Consider the following 18,629-nt stretch of genomic DNA (forward strand, 5'->3'; position numbering starts at 1 on the left):
TGCCCTGCCCCGAGCTGCGATGGCTGCTTCCCTCCCCTGGCCAGCTCCTCCCAGTTAACATACTGGGCATGATGTTACATGATATGGAATATCCCTTTGGCCAGTTTGAATCTGCTCTCTTAGCTGTGCCCCCTCCCCTCCTGGCTCCTTGTGCACCCAGCAGAGCATGGGAAGCTAGAAGAGTCCTTGACTAGTAAAAGCACTACGCAGGAACAACCAAAACATCGGTGTGTTATCAACCTTGTTTTCATACTAAGTCCAAAGCCCAGCACTATGCCAGCTGCAGTGAAGAAAACTAACTCTATCCCAGCTAAAACCGTGACAGTATCCACCCCTTATTCCATATAATTTACATCCTGCTCAGGTCCCATACTATCCCATACAATTTCAATAACTCCAACCTGCCTCCTTATCCTTTAATAGAATATACAGATTTCATTTATCATTCCTCTAATCTATGGACCACCCCTGTAAAATGTCCATTGAGTTCATTTAGTCCATGACTTTGGGTTCCATCTATTGTACGATTCTTTGAGAGAGGTAGTGTTGGATTGTTGCGTACTGAGGTCAGTCCTTGTTCCATCATCACTGCACTGTTAGTCCTTGTTGCACTTTGCTTTGTTCAATGAAAGTTCATTTTTTTTAATTAATCTGGGAGATTCCTACCATGATACCATTGATATGATATATAGCAACCATAGCAGTGATGACATACAACATTATATAGCAACTAACAGCATACCATTCAGTTCACTGGCTGTTTTCACCCAAAATCAAATCCCCTTGAAGTACACACCGGACTCTTCCATCCTCCCACATCACCCACCAAGTACACCCAGGTCCTTGAGCAAAAGCAGTCCATGAATGGGTTTGCATTTGCATGAGGCAGGAATAACCCAGACTGTTTTCCCCAATATATTTTTTGTGTGCACTACAGGGACTCTGTCCCCTTCCACAGTACATGAGGGTTCTGATTGAGCAGGGCCAGCTTGATGGGCAGATCCCGTTGTGTAGACTAACCACGTGGTTTTTGCTAAATATGTATCCCAGTGTTTGTGTTCCACCCCCCATTGCTCTCAGTGCAGTCTTTAACAGTCCATTGTACCATTCGATTTTCCCAGAGGCTGGTGCGTGATAGAGGATGTGATACACCCACTCAGTGCCCTGCTCTTTGGCCCAGCTGTCTATGAGGTTATTTCAGAAATTAGTCCCGTTGTCTGACTCAATTCTCTCTGGGGTGCCATGTCACCACAGGACTTGTTTTTCGAGACCCAGGATAGTGTTCCGGGCAGTGGCGTGGGGGACAGGATATGTTTCCAGCCAGCCAGTGGTTGCTTCCACCATTGCAAGCACATGGTGCTTGCCTTGGCGGGATCGTGGGAGAGTAATACAGTCAATTTGCCAGGCCTCCCAACATTTATACTTCAGCTATTGTCCCCTGTACCACAGAGGCTTTACCCGCTTTGCTTGCTTGATTGCAGCGCATGTGTCACATTCGTGGATAGCCTGTGCAATAACATCCATGGTCAAGTCCACCCCTCGACGATCATGAGCCCACCTGTATGTTGCATCTCCCCCTTGATGGCCTGAGGTGTCATGGGCCCACCGAGCTAGAAATAGTTCACCCTTATGCTGCCAGTCCAGATCCACCTCAGCCACTTCAATCTTGGCAGCCTGATCTACCTGCTGGTTGTTCCGATGTTCTTCAGTGGCCCGACTCTTGGGGACATGAGCATCCACATGACGTACCTTTACAACCAGGTTCTCTACCCGGGCAGCAATATCTTGCCACAATGTGGCAGCCCAGATGGGTCTACCTCTACGCTGCCAGTTGCTTTGCTTCCACTGCTGTAATCAGCCCCACAGGGCATTTGCCACCATCCAGGAGTCAGCATAAAGATAGAGCACTGGCCACTTTTCCCATTCAGCAATGTCTAAGGCCAGCTGGATGGCCTTTACCTCTGCAAACTGGCTCAATTCACCTTCTCCTTCAGCAGTTTCTGCTACTTGTCGTGTAGGACTCCATACAGCAGCCTTCCATCTCCGGTGCTTTCCCACAAGGCGACAGGACCCATCAGTGAACAGGGCATACAGCTTTTCATCTTCTGACAGTTTGTTATAGAGTGGGGCTTCTTCAGCACGTGTCACCTCCTCCCCTGGTGATAATCCAAAATCTTTGCCTTCTGGCCAGTCCATAATCACTTCCAAGATACCTGGGCGACTGGGGTTTCCTACTCGAGCCCGCTGGGTGATCAGTGCAACCCATTTACTCGATGTAGCGTCAGTTGCATGCTGTGTAGAGGGGATGTTTCCTTTGAACATCCATCCCAGCACTGGCAGTCGGGGTGCCAGGAGCAACTGTGCCTCAGTATCAACCACTTCTGAAGGAGCTCGGACCCCTTCATATGCTGCCAATATCTCTTTTTCAGTTGGAGTATAGCGGACTTTGGACCCTCTGTATCCCCAACTCCAAAACCCTAGGGGTTGACCTCTGGTCTCCCCATGTGCTTTCTGCCAGAGGCTCCAGGTAGGGCCGTTCTCCCCGGCTGCAGTGTAGAGCACATTTTTTACATCTTGTCCTGCCCGGACTGGCCCAAGCCCTACTGCGTGAACTATTTCCTGTTTAATCTGTTCAAAGGCTTGTCATTGCTCAGGGCCCCATTTGAAATCATTCTTCTTCCGGGTCACTTGATAGAGGGGGCTTACGATCAGATTGTAATTTGGAACATGCATTCTCCAAAAACCCACAATGCCCAAGAAAGCTTGTGTTTCCTTTTTGCCAGTTGGTGGAGACATGGCTGCTATTTTGTTGATCACATCCATTGGGATCTGATGACGTCCATCTTGCCATTTGGTTCCTAAGAACTGGATCTCTTGTGCGGGTCCCTTCACCTTACTTTGTTTTATGGCAAAACCAGCTTTCAGAAGGATTTGGACTATTTTCTCTCCTTTCTCAAAAACTTCTTCCGCTGTGTTGCCCCACACAATGATGTCATCAATGTATTGAAGGTGTTCTGGAGCTTCTCCCTGTTCCAGTACAGTCTGAATCAGTCCATGGCAAATGGTAGGACTGTGTTTCCACCCCTGGGGCGGTCGATTCCAGGTGTACTGGATGCCTCTACATGTAAAACCAAACTGTGCCGCAGAGAGCACTTGTTGAACTTGACCCTGGGATCTTTAGTTTGTTCCTTTTTTGGGAAATAAATTAAATAGCAGGAATTTTCACTGAAATTGCAGGTTTTAAATAGCAGCAAGAGACTGTGAGTAAATCTGCATTCAGTCTTGCCTTCATCCGATCTTAAAAAAAAAATTAAATAAAACATTGTAGAGCAATTAAAGCATTGTGTCAAAGTGGCTCAAATTTCCGATGTCTGATTATTGAATCCTGACAACAAAGTGCTGTGGAGTTAGTCATTAGCAGAAATTACACAGACAATCTGAAATAGAGATCAACATACATTTAACTTCTATTCCATTGCTAATTATACAGCTAACTTTATGCAATACAGAAAGCCTTGATTCCTTCAGCATGCCTTGCCAATAAAATAACCAGTCTTCCTGTTTGCTACAAATGCCTCCTGATGAAATATAGGGAGTCCATAATCTGGACAGCACTGGCATAGGAAAAAAAATTCAATAAATGGGTAACAAATGTTCTCTACTCTTAGTTCTTGAGAACTTGAGTGGAGAAACACAAAGATCTGAGTGATTCATTACTGTTCTCATCACTGGAAACATATGTTTTTAACTATATACAGTGTATCTGTTAGGTTGCTTTTCTGCTTTAAAAAAGAACAATTTTTTTTATTTTTAAGTTTAAAACTCAACCTATATTAAATTTTTGGCTGAACACTTCTTTAGCCAAAGCTGGCGATTTACTAATTCCTTTTTAATGAAATAGTAATTATCTGGGGGTGGGGGTGGGGGACACATGACACCAAACCCCACCAAAAAACAAACCAACCCCCCCGACCAATCCTTGTTGTTTCTAGTTCTGCCTGATATTTACAATTATATATATTAAAAATCTTACCCATTAAACAAACACACTTCTATCTAATCTTTCCTCATCAATAATATTCCTCATGATTGTACATATCAGCTATGTTTAAAGCTGAAGTGAAAATGGGGCAAATGTGATATTTTGCCAACTGTCTAGTTCCCCAGTAAGTTGGGGATTGTTCACACCTGCTGGTGTGAGGCTGTCCAGCAGATAGAAAGAGCTGCTGTTTCTTAGGCCTTGGAGCAGGTACCATGCTGAACTTGAGTAGCTCAGTAGTTTTCTGGAAGGTGCCTTTGAGCCTCTTCTCTCCCTTGTGAAGCGGTGCAGTGGTATATGCAGTGACGATTCCATCTGTCAATCAGTTCTGTATTTTCCATGTGACTGTCTTCTTAAAGGTGAGGTTTTGCTACAGAGAGGCATGGCTTTGGCTCAGACTTTATGTGAAGAAAAGCAACTGTTTCCTACCAAGTAGTACAGCATCTAAAACGGATTTTTCCATCTGCAGCCCAGAACATAGCCAGAGCAGCTTGTTTTGCTTGTACCATGCTTGCCGTAGTTTCAGAGCAAGTAGGATAAATGGAACATGGAGTCAGAACTGTCAATTGCTTTGCCTTTTTGAGACTTCAGTTCAATAGGCAACAAATTCTGTACAGGGTTTGGTGTCTTGTTCCAGTCTTCAGTGTGGATATCTCCTTGTATGAAACAGCAGGTGTTCCCTGAGGCATCTTCCAGGTTCTGTTGAGATACCTGGGCATTTGAGCTCCTTCTATAGTTTAGTTAGATGCACGTTGCACTTAATAATTTGCTGAATTACCTTTATATCTGAATTCAGTCTTAGAGAGATCTATAAGGGCCATTTTTAACCCTTTCTGAGTCCACTGAGAATTCAGGATGACTTTACAGTAACTCCGACTTCCTTTTGTTCTTTCTAGTTCCTCAGAAGTACCTCTAACCTGCTTTTGAATGGCTCATTGTAGATGAGACTAAGTATTAGACATTGGTGCACAACCAGTGGCACTGGAATGTGTTTGCTCAATCTTATCGCCATTTGGGAAGATATTTCTTCAGTTTTTGTTTTAAGGAAGTAATGAAATTTCTGGGCTTTACAGAAGCAAATGGGGCCAGGTGTTAGCAAGCTTTTAAGTAGTGCATTTGCAGTAACCCCACACCTAAACCTGGATAATCAAAGCTTCCTTCTTCTGGGAAATTCACGATATAAGATAATTTGAACAACCAGCTAGGACTTTGGCATTGCTGGACACATAGCTATGGGAAATGGTGATCATAAAATGCTGGGAAGTTATTACTTGTTCCCCTTAAGATTGTAGAAAGCCTCTGAAATTCAACATTACCAGAGTCTGAGGTGAGCAGAAAAAAGGAGACTGTCAGAGAGTATTGATTTATTCCTTCAAAGGACCCAAATCCTGGCAGAAGAGGAGTTTGGGACACACTGTGCCTTCCATACTGCTTTGTAGGGTCAGCAAGTGAACTGCTGGGAGACTGGGATGCCTCTGTTAGTGGGAGGAAGGGGCAGTGGCATCTGAGATTGGTGTATTTGGGGTTAAAAGTCTTGGCAGTTTTGCATGGAGGGATGGGAGGGATGTAGTTCTTGTAAATGCAGACTCAGAAACTTCTTCAACCAACTCTGTGCTGCACAGCTAGCAAAACTGGACAGGCTAAATGTAGGCTTGTACGTGACCAAAAATATAAAATTGCACCTGCTAATTTGTACTGACTGATGCTGTAGTTTAGCCCCAGTAGGCAGCTAGGCACCCCACAGCTGCTCACTTGCTGGCCCCCCAGCTGGGTAGGGGGAGAATCAGAAGGGCAAAAGTGAGAAAGCTTGTGGGTTGACAGTAAAGACTGTTTAACAAGTAAAGGAAAATCTGCACATGTAAGCACAATGGAAGAAGGAATTAATTAACTACTTCCTATTGGCACATAGGTCTTCAGCTGTTTCCAGGAAAGCAGGGCTTCACCCCAGGTGACTGTTACCTGGGAAGATGGAAGCCATCACCCTGAAGGCCCCCCGCCCCTGCCACCTCCTTTACCCCAGCTTTTGTTGCTGAGCATGATGATACATGGTAGGGAATATCCCTTCGGTCAGCTGGGGTCAGCTGTCCTGGCTGTGTTCTCTCCCAGCCTGCTCACTGTGGGGCAGAGTGGGAAAGGGAGAGAAAGCCTTTCATGTAAGCACTAAAATGTCAGTCTGTTATCCATACTGTTCTGGTCACAAATCCAAAACAGCACCATATAGGCTGCTATGAAGAAAATTAACTCTAATCCACCCCAAACCAGTACAACTGGGATTTGGGGATATGGTCAGTGCTGTCCTGAACTGTTAGAGTCCATTTGCATTGCCTGTTGTTTGTGACTGCAAAACTGATATGGAGGAAATTATTTTTGATAAGGCTTACACAGTACTGGTAAATGAAGCCCCAGCATAGCTTCAGAAATATCATCTCACTTGACTCCTGCTTAAAAGCAGGACAAGAGGGTTAACTTGAAATCCGCATTAAGCCTATGTGCCTATACTGAATGCATCCAGCTTTTGCTGAGTAGTGGAGGAAAATCAGTACAGGGATTTTTGCCTAAAAATTTTCATTTTAGTGGGTGGCTTACATATTCTTCATACAGATAATTATAATTACAGACTAATTAATGTGCATTGGTAGAGTAGCCCAAGCATCTCCAGAATTACTCGTGTGTATTATAAAACTAAACAAATTGGACAGTATGCTGAGTCTGATGAACTCTGTAGGCTTTTGCAGGTGTAATGTCCAGGATAACGAAGCAATATTTAGGCATTGCAGTATACATGGAATTAGGAATTGATAGGTCACACTCATCTATTAGCTATGAAATGATATTGAATTCTATGTGCTAAAAGCAATTTCACTTTTTCAGACTGTTTTGTGCATACGTTAAATCTCAGTCTGTATGTTCCTAAAAAAGCTGTGCTCAAGTTTTCAAGTATGGTTGATCCCTTGCATCTTCTTGTGCTTTTGATGGCACTATCAAAATTGAGAAGCCTTATAAGGGAAGGGTATTAGGGGTCCCTCCGATTAAAACTGATTTTTAGGCACTCTTGGGCTCACTGACTTGCAGCCCTTGCTTCCAGATTGGCCAGAATGCTGTAGCTGCTGACTGTTAGCAAAGTGCCTGATGCTATTACTCCAGGAAATATCGACAGCTTGCCAGATTGAACACTAATATGATAGCTTAACTGACATGGCAGCTGCTGAAAAATGAACATATAAAGAAGTTTTTACATGGAATTATTTCATGGAAGGGTGGTGTTTGGAGGGACTGATTGCTGAAATGATTGTAGCTGGGTGGCATTGTTCGGATGCTGATTTTCTGTACCATGTGCTGTTTCTTTCATCAGATTTACTGTAACATGATTATCCTATTCTGTCACTCTGCAGATAAATATTCTTAATACTCCAGTTACGCACCTCAGTGCTAGTAGGCATTTATATATTCTGCTTTTCAGGAAGCTATGCAGATTTGTGCATAAAACCAGCTAGTTAGAGACTATCTTCCAATTTAAAAAACATCTGGCTACTAAAATATTTTCAGCCTGTCATTCTTGTTGAACTGTTGTTTAAAAGAAATACAATAAAATAATTATTCACTTGCCAAAGAGTTTTTAGAGGATCGTATCTGCTGTCTTGATTCTTGCTGTTGCTTTCAGATAGGATCAGGCCAGTGTATTCTCACACTGTGAGAACTCATTATGGCTCCACATTTCTAGGAATAAATTCAGTATGAAATTAAGAATATATTTTAGTTACAGTATTTTTGGTGCAAAATAAAGTATTACTAATCTTTAGTGCAGGGCAGTAAAAGATTTCTGGTAAATGTTCAATGTGTTGGAAGGTATTTTTATGGAAATTTTTCTTAAAGTGTGTTCTTTTTAATGAAAGTATGCTTGGTTGAAAAGAGCTCTAATTAAAAAACCAAACCCACAAACCTTGTCAAAATTGAATAGTTAAGTTTCCTTGTCTAAAAATATTTCCTTTCATTTAAACAAAATGTAAGCTGGAGAATGAAGTGTCAGTTGAAACACTGCTTTTTACATTTATTAAGAAAAACACTTTGAGCCAAACCTGTTTAAAAAAAATTCACAAGAATATTTGAGAACTTATGTATCTTGTTCCTGTTGGGAATGAGCATATACTTTGAAATTTGTACAGTAGTCCCAAAGTAGGAATGGCAGTTTTGTCCCTGTTTACTAGAATTTGAATAATTGCAAGTCCAAACTCAAGCTGTAGATTCAAAGCCTCACCTGGTCGTACTTTGCGTGCTAGTGCTAAGCAACTGAGTTTAGTTTACCTCTCAGTCCTTTTAGCGAGGTAGACTACAGTAATAATTAAAATAAGGATTGTCATGAATGTGGTTTAGATTAATTGTCTCAGGGCTTTTCAGATGTGGCTCAAATCTTTTCAAGTTAAATGCTGCAGAAATGTTATCTCATGGCCCAGGGGCGGGGACACATGCTGATAAATTTCAACCATACCATCTCAGTTACTATTTCAGCTGGCAGATTTGGCAAAGAGGCCAGACACCAAGGCTTAGAAACCTGAGCTACTGGGCATAGTTCAAGACTGGATTTAAACATATATCCCTGTGCCTGTGCAGTAATGCTTTCTATCACAGGGAGGACTGAGCCACTGGAGCGTATACCTGAGCTTCAGGAATGCATGGTGGGAGCTTCTCAGAATTTTACTTTCTCTTCAGCTCAATAAGAGGTGCACTTTCTGAGGGCAATAGCACAAAAAGAAAGGAAAAGGAACAGGGAACCCAAGCAATCCTTAGCCCTCTTTGTGTCCTGTTCACAAGGAAGCTTTTGCTTCCTAGCCCTGCCTCAGTCCCTTTGATTCCAGTTCACTTCACATCTTTTTCACTTCCATGTCTAATGGGGATGACCTACATTCTTCTCCTCAGCCCCTATAACTGTATCTTCTTAAAGAGCTGAATGTCTCATTTAAACACTGTAATTCCTCTGCATCCCCAAAAGTGACCTCAAGTTTCCACTAATAGTTTAGTCACATGGATTCCTTTGTACTTGTAATATAAACGTACATACACAACCACAGCTTTTGCATAAAATTTAATTCATTCTAGAATCAGGACTGGAATAACCCCAAGAGCTTGTCATGTAGTCAGGATCAGCAATACAGAAGCCATTGTTGACTGATTTTTGTCTACGCTGTTCTTAAACCTAGACAATTAAGATACCACAACATATTCCAGTGCTAATGCTAATATTTAACTTCCCTGCTGAAGTACTTTACTACTTTTTCCTCTTACCATCATCATGGAGGTGGGGAAAAATAATTTCCTTAGTAGTAGCCCTTATTCCCCTCCTGTCAGAAGCCTCTGTGGGACAAACACAGTTTCTTCAGTTGTCCCTAATGGGACTTCCTTGCTCTAATGATCTCTCCGGTTGCCTTCCATTTAGTCTACATCTTCCGTATCTGGCAAGATTACTTTGAATTCTGTTCTTTTCCTTGAGAATATTCATAATTCTTCCCCACCTTGCAACAGATTTATAGGCATACTGTCTTCCGTTGTTCAGGTCAGTAGTGAAAGTACTAATTAATACGAATGCAGGATTGAACGCTGCAAAACCCAATCTGACAACTTTCCAGTTTGACAAGAACACTAGTAATGGCTCTCTAGGGTGGTTTTCTACCCATTTTTGAGTTCACACTCTAATGGCTATTTTTTCCATTTGACTGATGAGAATGCCGTAAGAGATGGTGTACCTTACCAAAGCCCAGACTTAAGACATCAGCTGCCTTTCCTCTACCCATCAGACTGATTATCCTGTTGCAGAATGATGTTAATTTGTGAAAATCAAATAATGTCAAATCTGTATTACCACTACTCTGTTACCTTCTGGTGTTTATTTGTTGCCATATTTCTTAAATAGTAAAGCGAGGTGCCCTGGTCTATAACTTCCAGCTCTGTCCTCTTTAATACAACAGCTGTATGTGCTCACCCCTTCTCCTTTATCACAACTTTAGACTTAGGTGAGGTAGTTTCTAATGTTCCATTAACTTTTTTTTAATGGTGTTTGCATCTGAAGACAAGTAAAATCTAGCAGTGATGCTAGCTATCGTCAGTAATTTCAAGGAAAAATGGGGACTGGGAATCATTAAATGGGTATAGTGATATAGCCAAAAGGTCTGTTAGGAAACTGAAAATAAACATTAGGTGGGCAATATTAGCTATAATAGGGAGGCAGTGAATGGAACCAAATGATATGGTGTGGCAGTGTAACTTGCAGAGCAAGGGAAGTGAAAATATGCATAAAATGCCAACACATCTGAGAGAAAACAAGATGCTAATTTAACCTTCCAGAAAGTTCGGTTTTAGTTTAATCTAGTGGGTATTATTTAATAGGGCTGGCTTTCAGCCAGGTTTTCCCACGCAAACCCTGTTTTCCTTCCTGGAAATCTTACACTGGTAGAATTTAAGGAATTGGGATACTTCATTTTAGGAGTTCTAGACATCTTTATATCCAGCTAGGACAACAGTATAATTCAGACTAGGTTCTGCACCATCGTGGACTGGACATCCAGCAGGTATGCATAGGTCTGGTGTGTCTACCGCACCAGATCCACCATACAAGCATTGCTTCATTCATGCCCTGTATTATATGTACTGTGGTGGGGTACATAACACATCTTACTGCCTAGGTACAGATTATCTAAGTAGCAAGTAGGACAGATGCATTTTGTAAGTCATGTGCATCTGATTTTGCTGTACAGGCTCACACAATATATGCGCTCATGCACTTGCCTGAAAAATTCCAGGTCAAAATGCCTCCAGTCATATGCTGCCTGATGGCTAAATTCTGAGGGAAGAGTCCCACTTGCGTAGTCATCTATGGGCCCTGCAATAACATCCTGTATTTCCCTCTCCTGGTTGTTGTCTTCTCCAACTCCCTCCCCTTTTGAAATCCTGATCAGAACAAGCTTTGCATAGCTGGTAGAAATGTGGTTAAGAATCAAAGCCTGTGTGCTGTTGCTACAGCTTGTGTGTGTGTAAAACTGCTGGTGATGCTCAGAGTAGCACAGCTGGAGTTACGCTTTTCTGACTGCTAGCATCAAATCCTAGTTCAGTCTCCACTGAACTTCATCAAGATGGTTCAGTATGGGCCCTATACCTTTGGCCCTTAAACTGACACTTCAGTCCTTAACCTGAGAACACTTCAGATGTCTTCTGTCCTGTACACCAGATATTGTACTTTAGGGACCACAAGCAGAGCAATGAAGAGATACTGCTTCTAGAAATGGGGAGGAGGAAAGAAAGTAAAAGGGGGACGTCTTCTCACCTGCTGCGTACAGTGACACCAAGTTATTTGGAGCAATTTCTCCAATTGCTGCTTCTCCTGCAAGCCAGGCCCACCCTTGCATTGCAGCGTTTCTGTGGTTTCAGGTGATTGTTGCTCCAATTCATGCCTGGAATCACTTCTTTGATGGAAGAAATAGAGAGTAGGACTAGGAACAGATGGCTGATAACGACATCTTAATTCTAGAGAGAATGAAAGTGGTATTTCATTATGGAGTGGTATATTTAAATTGCCTTCAGGTGTTAGTTTAAGAGAGTAGAGAAAAAAGAAAAGTTAAAAAGATTTTTAAGATTTAGTAAAAGGGATAGAGTGGTACAGAACAGACCTAGTAATAATGCCCTACAAACCTGTCAGATTGTAGTAACGTGACAAGCGCTAGCTAAAGGGAATCATTGCACCATGTATGGTGATGGACTTGTTTCACTTTGATGAATCAACTGGTTTGATTTATTAGAAAAATGAAATGTTTGCCCTGGTTCAGAATTTCCAAATGCCCCTTCAGGATAAAAGGACATGCGTTATGTCTTGTTAATACTCTGAGAATCAATTTTATGCTATGCAAAATGTTCTCTCTCTAAAGCACTAATATAAATTTTAAAACAAATTGATAGTGCAACTGAGTTTGGTGACTAATAAGCTTCATTTAAATATTTTTTTTCCTCTTGCTAAACTTTCCTACAAACTGGACTTCGTTTAATAAACATGTAATCCTAAAGGTTTATTATGACACTTTCAGTAGGCAGAATTAGGATTAATCAGTCTGATTCCCCTGTGAATTTATGGTATTTGTGTACAAGAGTTTGGAAAGCTATTGTTTCAAAGACCTGTGTCATACAGGAAGCCACACACTGACATCTTTCCTTCTGTGAAAGATGTCGTTGCAGTGCTGTTGGTTTTGTTACATATGTAATCTAAATTGTGTAAAAGATTAATAGAGATCCATACAAAACCACTTTCAATCTGTTTGTATGCATTTGAGGAAAAGCTCTCATAGATTTTTAAAAACACACAAATTAATATTGCTTACTTTTCAGCAGGGGTAAATTAGGGTCTTGGAGACCTTCTTAGAATAGTCTGGAGTTAAATAATATTGCATGTTTTTCATTTTACTATGATGAATGCAAAGCTATTAAACAACCTTTTAAAGAGTTGGTGTAATTATCTGTAAACAGTAATGTTACAAAAAAAGGTCAAGTTGTCCTGCCATTAGAAGTTTATGGATATAAACTGGATTTATGTTCCCATAAAATGGCCACCAACTAACTAGATTAATTCTACACAACTAAACCAACTGTAGTAATATTTAGAAACAATAAAATGATACCAATTAAAGCAATTTTATTTTTTGTGTCATATTGATTAATGGTGCACTAAAATTAACCAAAGACCTTAAAATCAGACTGGTTGCAGGAAGGCATCCACATCTCAGCATTATTACCAACAAGAAGGAGCAGTTAAGGGAGATGGCCCTGCAATAGTATGAATATTTAATTAATAATTAGTCATGTAATTTCTCCTCAGGAATTATTATCCCTCAAACTGGTTTGTGAATTTAATTATTAGCAGCCTTTTTGTTTCCATGTCCCCTCATTACTGTCAGGATTGATGTAACATAAACTTCATTAAAAATTAAAGCAAGAGTCTTAATTACAAGGCTACCCTGACTGAAGTCAGAATTAGCCAAGTCAGTGATGTGCAAATGAGTGCATTATTTAAGAAACATGCTGGAAGTAGTTATGCTAATGTGGAAGGTTCACAGTAGCAGACCTTTTCACTTGCAGTTGCATATTCATTAAATGCACTATGCAAATTTAATGTAGCAGCCTTAGTAATGCATTGTTAATTTATTCAGATTTATTGAGTAGGACTTAAAAAAAAGTACAAATTTAATTACTCTATCTGCTAGAATGATATTAGGAGAGATAGTGGAGGTTTAAAATGTGTTGATCTGGATTACTGCAGTTTGATGGAGGATGTAGTATCAAAGGACACAATTTTGATAACTAGGCTTGAAAGAGTATTTGATTTACTCATGGAATGATCTAAGAAATCACTAAAATTGCACATACTACTTCTCAATAGGAAAGTAAAAAAAAAAAGTCTCAGTTGTATTAACTTAAGAGCTAAGCAGTGCTGAGTCCACAGTCTAATGGATGTAATGATCCTACTGAGACCAGTAAAGGTTATGTATGGAGATCTATGGGAAGCAAACTGTCTTTGTGGAAAGTTCACTGGTTGTTACATGTTCCTTTGCGTTGCTGCTGATCATCAAATTTAACAACAGGAATCCTGTCACTCTGTAATGTTACTGGCAGCACAAGGTAATTTGTTAGCAGGGGCTGATGTGAAGTTTAAATTTCTGGTTTTCTTTTTACTGTACAGTTTGAAAAAAAACAAACAACAAAGCCATTGTAAAATTACCATTGTGGAATGATTCTTAACCGGCACATTTCCCCCCTATAAAGGCTGTACATATGGAGGGGAAAAAACAGTATGATTGCATTGTGGTATTCACTTTGAAACCTATTCAAAATAATTTGGACTGTTGTGGAGTGACTTATGCCAGCAAGTGTAACCTTGCTGTCATGAGGAACAGAAAATCCAAGCTAGAACAATTTGTTTCCAAACATCTTTGCTTTTCCCCCATGTAACAGTTCCCATGTTTTTATTTTCCACCTGATGTGTGGTTTCAAAAAATGATTAGCTGCAAGTATGTTTTGTGCTTTTTCCAGTAATCAGCTTCATAGCTGGGTAGCCATAAAAGTTTAGACAATTTGTAGACATTTCTAAGGGCTAAAGCCTGGACTGCTTAGCTGGGTAATAGGACCATAAAGGACCCACTCCTTCCTGGTGAGATTAATCCTTGCACATCCTCCTCTATGTGTGCTTTGCTCACTGCTGGATTGTCTAAGCAGCACCGGGCTGTACCTTAGGCTACTAGCTTGATACTTGCTAAGTAAGTGACTTCTATACCCTTGGAAAGGTATGATCTAGCCTCCCCAGTAAGAAAACAGCAAACAGTCCACATGTTTCTCTCACTTTAAAAACTCAGCAGTTTCTCTGGCTTGCAAGTAGCTGAGTCTTCAGGTCAAGGTGTTAATCTGTGGTAGGCACAGGCAATTCTGTGTTATGAAGCCTCTGGTAAAGCTAATCTGAGAAGTTCTTGCTCTCCTACTGTTACTTCTTGTTCCTGCTAGGGTGAGACTTCTATCTCCTCTGTCCTCTGAACCACATTTCAGAAATTAACTTGACTGTTCACTTTTAAATCACTTAAAATTATCTGTTGTTTAAAATAATAATAACAATAAATGTTTTTTAATGCATAGCTGCAGCTTAAGAGCACTGGAATGGACAAAACTGAGTCCATAATCTGAAGTGCATTCTTAACTCTGCATGGGTGTATCTTACAAAAACAAGAAATCAAACCAATCCCCAACACTGTCATCATCTTCATATATTCCCTGTACTTTACTGGTGTAGGCATTTCTGCAGATAAGGCCAGGGACCTGTATTTTTGGGTGAGGGAGTTATTTGCAGTCAAACCTTCTCCTGATCCAGCTAACAAATGCTCTTGTGCTGGGATATCAGCTGGCAACACAGGTTTAACATTGAAATCACTGGATGAGGGAGACAAGGGGCTACTCTTTCTGTCACACTGTCACTTCAGTATATGCTGTGGTAGAGTTTAAGAGGATAGTGGCCAAGGGATGGAAACAAGTGGTTGGAGGCAGAAGGTTAGCAGAGTTCTTTTGTGGTGACTATCCTGTCAATCATGTAAGTGCATCTACAGCTTCTCTACCCATGTTTTAAGCTTCTTTTGCTGCTAAATATTATAATTCAGACTCTCTGTTCACATTTTTTAATCCATGCTGGGATCTGTCCTGTTTTGCCAGGAGGCATGAGGAATCTGGAGAAATCTGTCAGCCTCTTTCCCCCTGCTCTCCTCATAAACAATTGGATCTGTCAGATATGGGTAAAAAGCTGACTGCTGTCTTTATTTTCCCTTCATGCAGCAAAATCCTTTCAGATAAACTCTTGTGCTCCAAAAAGTAGTTATATTACAAATACTACAGAAAAACGATATCTAGAAAAGTATTTGCCTCCTCTGATGTCAGGCATCTCGCTTTGAACATCTAAGACAGAGTCTGTCTGGCATTGCAGGTAGGTTCATCTCATAGATCTTAGAATTGTTGACTGTATGTATGAACATACAGATCAGGCTTTCTTAAAGTGTCCTAAGTAAAATCTACCCTTTGCCCAAACAAGGATCTACACAGTATCCTACACAGTAAAGGAGTGTTGTTTGAAAGGCATACATGGTGTTATAAAGCTTTTCATGATGTAGCATACGTATGCCAGAAAAAGCAAGAGGGGTGGGTGTGCTGCAAGGCCATTTCTTGCTCCATACAGAGATTCTCATTTCACACATACTTTACTGGAAATGGCTCTGTTAATACATGTTCGCTCTTCTTTTACCTGCTTATCCAATCATTGCAAAAATTCTTCTGTTAAAAGTGAAGGCCTGCTTATTTGAAATAGTTTGATTGCAGTGAAGTCTTAGATCTGTGCCTTCATTGTGTGGGTGGTGAGATTAAATGATATGCAGTGTATGCTCAGAATAGTTGAATGATTAGGCACTTACATCTGTTTAATTAAACAATGAGCTTCAACCTCTGTTTAATTAAGGACTAGCTCATTTCACTTTTGATTGCATGCTGGGAGTTATAACACTTTTGTGATTCAAATCCAAGGATATAAGAGAAATACGTTGGTCTCCTTTCAATCCTTAATAGCCCATGGTGCACAGCACAAAGCAAATAAATGATTTGTAGGTGGGCAATGTAAGAATTGAGGCATTATCAGGGTATCAAGGTATGTTTAAGGTAAGATTTGGATCAATGTGAAGAGTGAAATCATGTGTGTTGTGTGATGGGGGAACTGAAGGCTAGCAAATACTATTCATCAGCTGGCAGTATATATATTTTAGCTTTACCCCCTGGACGGTCTTATTGTCTTAACTTTGTCTCTTGAGTACTTTGCCCACATCGCTAAAGGCTGAGGACCTTGTACTCTTCAATGTAATCCTCAGAAAACCAACCCCCTCTCCAAAAAAAGAAAGATGCTATGTTTTTTAAAAGAAAAAGGAGGTGCTGAGACACAGGGGCTGGAGCTTAGCTTTTGAGATCTTGCTATATCTAATTACCAGAATTACCTGTGCTCTGGGGTTGCATGCCAGGTACTGGACTTTCCTTTTTCTGTCTTTATTACAAAATCTGAGACACACAAACCTTGTCATGGAAGGAAACTCAAACCAGTATTGACTGACAGGGAAAGAAAAAGCAGACAAAGAGTGTGTTGTGTAATGTTCTCTCAGTCCTGAACTTTGAAAAGTAAATAAGAAATTAATAAGGACATATAAGAAACATAGGAGGTTTTATAAATCTGCTGAAGGGGATTCAGAAAAGCAATTCTTGTCATCAGACTTACAGATCTAAGTATTCAGTTCAGGCTGGTCAGGAATTCCAGCTTCCTTGTGACTTGTTATCTTGGCTGTCCCTAAGGAAAAAGTGCAAAAAGAAGATGTCGCAGTGAGTAGACATGCCTGTTTCCACGTTAATGGGCATAAGCCCATATTGGAGTATTTTGGAAAACTTGATTAACTTTCATATAAACATGGAATTTGTTCATCTTGTATTTATCTTACACATGCCTGAAGTTCTGATGAACCCACAGACTGATCATCCTCCCCAGGTACCATATGAATAACACCATACTTAAAATTTATTCTATCCTATGACTGGTCAGACTGGAGAAACCGCTAAAAAGGTAAAGTAAGTCCCAGTCTGGACACTCCAGCTTTCTAGGGGCTGTTGAGTTTCCAAGCGAAAATACAAGGTAAGATAGATCATTAAATGTCTGTGTATGCCTGTGTCTCTGCAGCTGCAGCATACCTTGTGCAAAGCCAGTCTATTGCCTATGCTGTCAGGCTTTGAGTCTTGCAGCAGTGCTTGGTACTTCTGCCCTGGAGACATGCCAGAATTTTGGTGGATGCTGGAGGGACACACAGCCTTGTCACAAATGTAACAAGACTTAGGCTTACTGTAAAAATGCTTATAAGTTTAGCTTAAATAATATTCCTGCTATTAAGTTTTGAGTCCATATACATTTGACACATTTCTTATCAATCCTCAAATTCAAGCAAAAGGAAGTAGGAATTTAGTTTACAAAAAAATCTAATTGTATATCATTTTGGTTTTCACAACTGTTTTTTAGCATAATGAATTTGAATTTTGAAATAAGCAAGTTAGTTTACAAGTAGCTAGGTTTTTTTTTACTAAGATAAGGTAAATTTTAAAAAATATTTTCAAAATAAGCAATTTAATGTGCATAGGTTTGATTTTGGTAGACTGGGGTGTGTGTATGTATATATAATCAAAACAATACTTTCTGGTTGGAAAATATCAATCAGATTAACTTCAAATGAGAGTTGTAAGGATTAAAAAAAATTAAAACTGCAGGAAGTTTGGCAGAAAGACAGTCTGATGCTTGAGTATATGCAATGACTAATACGATAAGCTGAAGCATTGCTCTCTGAATGAGTTTCTTTCATATCTACCTGATGTTTCTTCAATCTTCCTCTGTATCTGTTGATGCATGGTATCTGCTAGTAGAGATAAGGTATGAGATTATGTTGCTTTAATGCAGGATGATGCTTTCTGTATTTTATATTTGCTGTAGTTGTGGGAGTAGCAATTCAGTCAATGTATACATGTATAACTTGTCAGACTTCATGCAGTTACAGCTGTTGCTGGACCATCCCTATCATTTTAAAAAGATGACATAATGAGAAGATTACAGTTCTTGGGTTGTGCCAGGAGTACATTATTGTACTGAACCTTAAAAACCAAACCCCAAAAAAACCAACCCCAAACCTTTAAACGCACGTTAAACAACCTTGTGTATTCCTGTAACTTTAAAAGGACCAGGTTAGTCTGAATCCTGGGCAGGCAGAGTAGCTGAAGCCATCTTCTACGTGAATATCATATCCCAGCGAATAATGCCTCTGCTTTTATGGGTCTTATTCTTTGTTGCAGATTAAATTAGTTTAATCAAGTTCATGAGTTTGGGCAGCCTCTCATCTTCCTGCGTCTGCCTGCTTTCCATCTTCCACCTAGCACATTAACTGGAGGAAAAATTTATGATCTCATTAGTTTTGCATATTGGTTCACTTAGGACAAATTGAAGCGTCAAAATGTCACT

General features: G+C 40.3%; 1 long non-coding RNA gene across 2 annotated transcripts in view; it reads right to left on the minus strand.

The window, feature by feature from the left end:
• Nucleotides 1–2,386: 2,386 nt before the first annotated feature.
• LOC142060240 (uncharacterized) overlaps nt 2,387–18,629 on the minus strand; it is a 98,563-nt gene continuing 82,320 nt past the window's right edge. Inside the window, exons 3-6 of one of the 2 annotated variants that reach the window (XR_012661669.1) lie at nt 17,986–18,033; nt 16,857–16,925; nt 11,352–11,551; nt 2,387–3,027 (exon numbers count right to left, since the gene is read on the minus strand). This is a non-coding gene — a long non-coding RNA (uncharacterized LOC142060240). The remainder of the gene's footprint in view (nt 3,028–11,351; nt 11,552–16,856; nt 16,926–17,985; nt 18,034–18,629) is intronic. The other variant, XR_012661668.1, reaches the window with a different exon arrangement.

This window comes from Phalacrocorax aristotelis, chromosome 7, assembly GCF_949628215.1.
Source record: "Phalacrocorax aristotelis chromosome 7, bGulAri2.1, whole genome shotgun sequence".
Classification (NCBI taxonomy): Eukaryota; Metazoa; Chordata; class Aves; order Suliformes; family Phalacrocoracidae; genus Phalacrocorax; species Phalacrocorax aristotelis.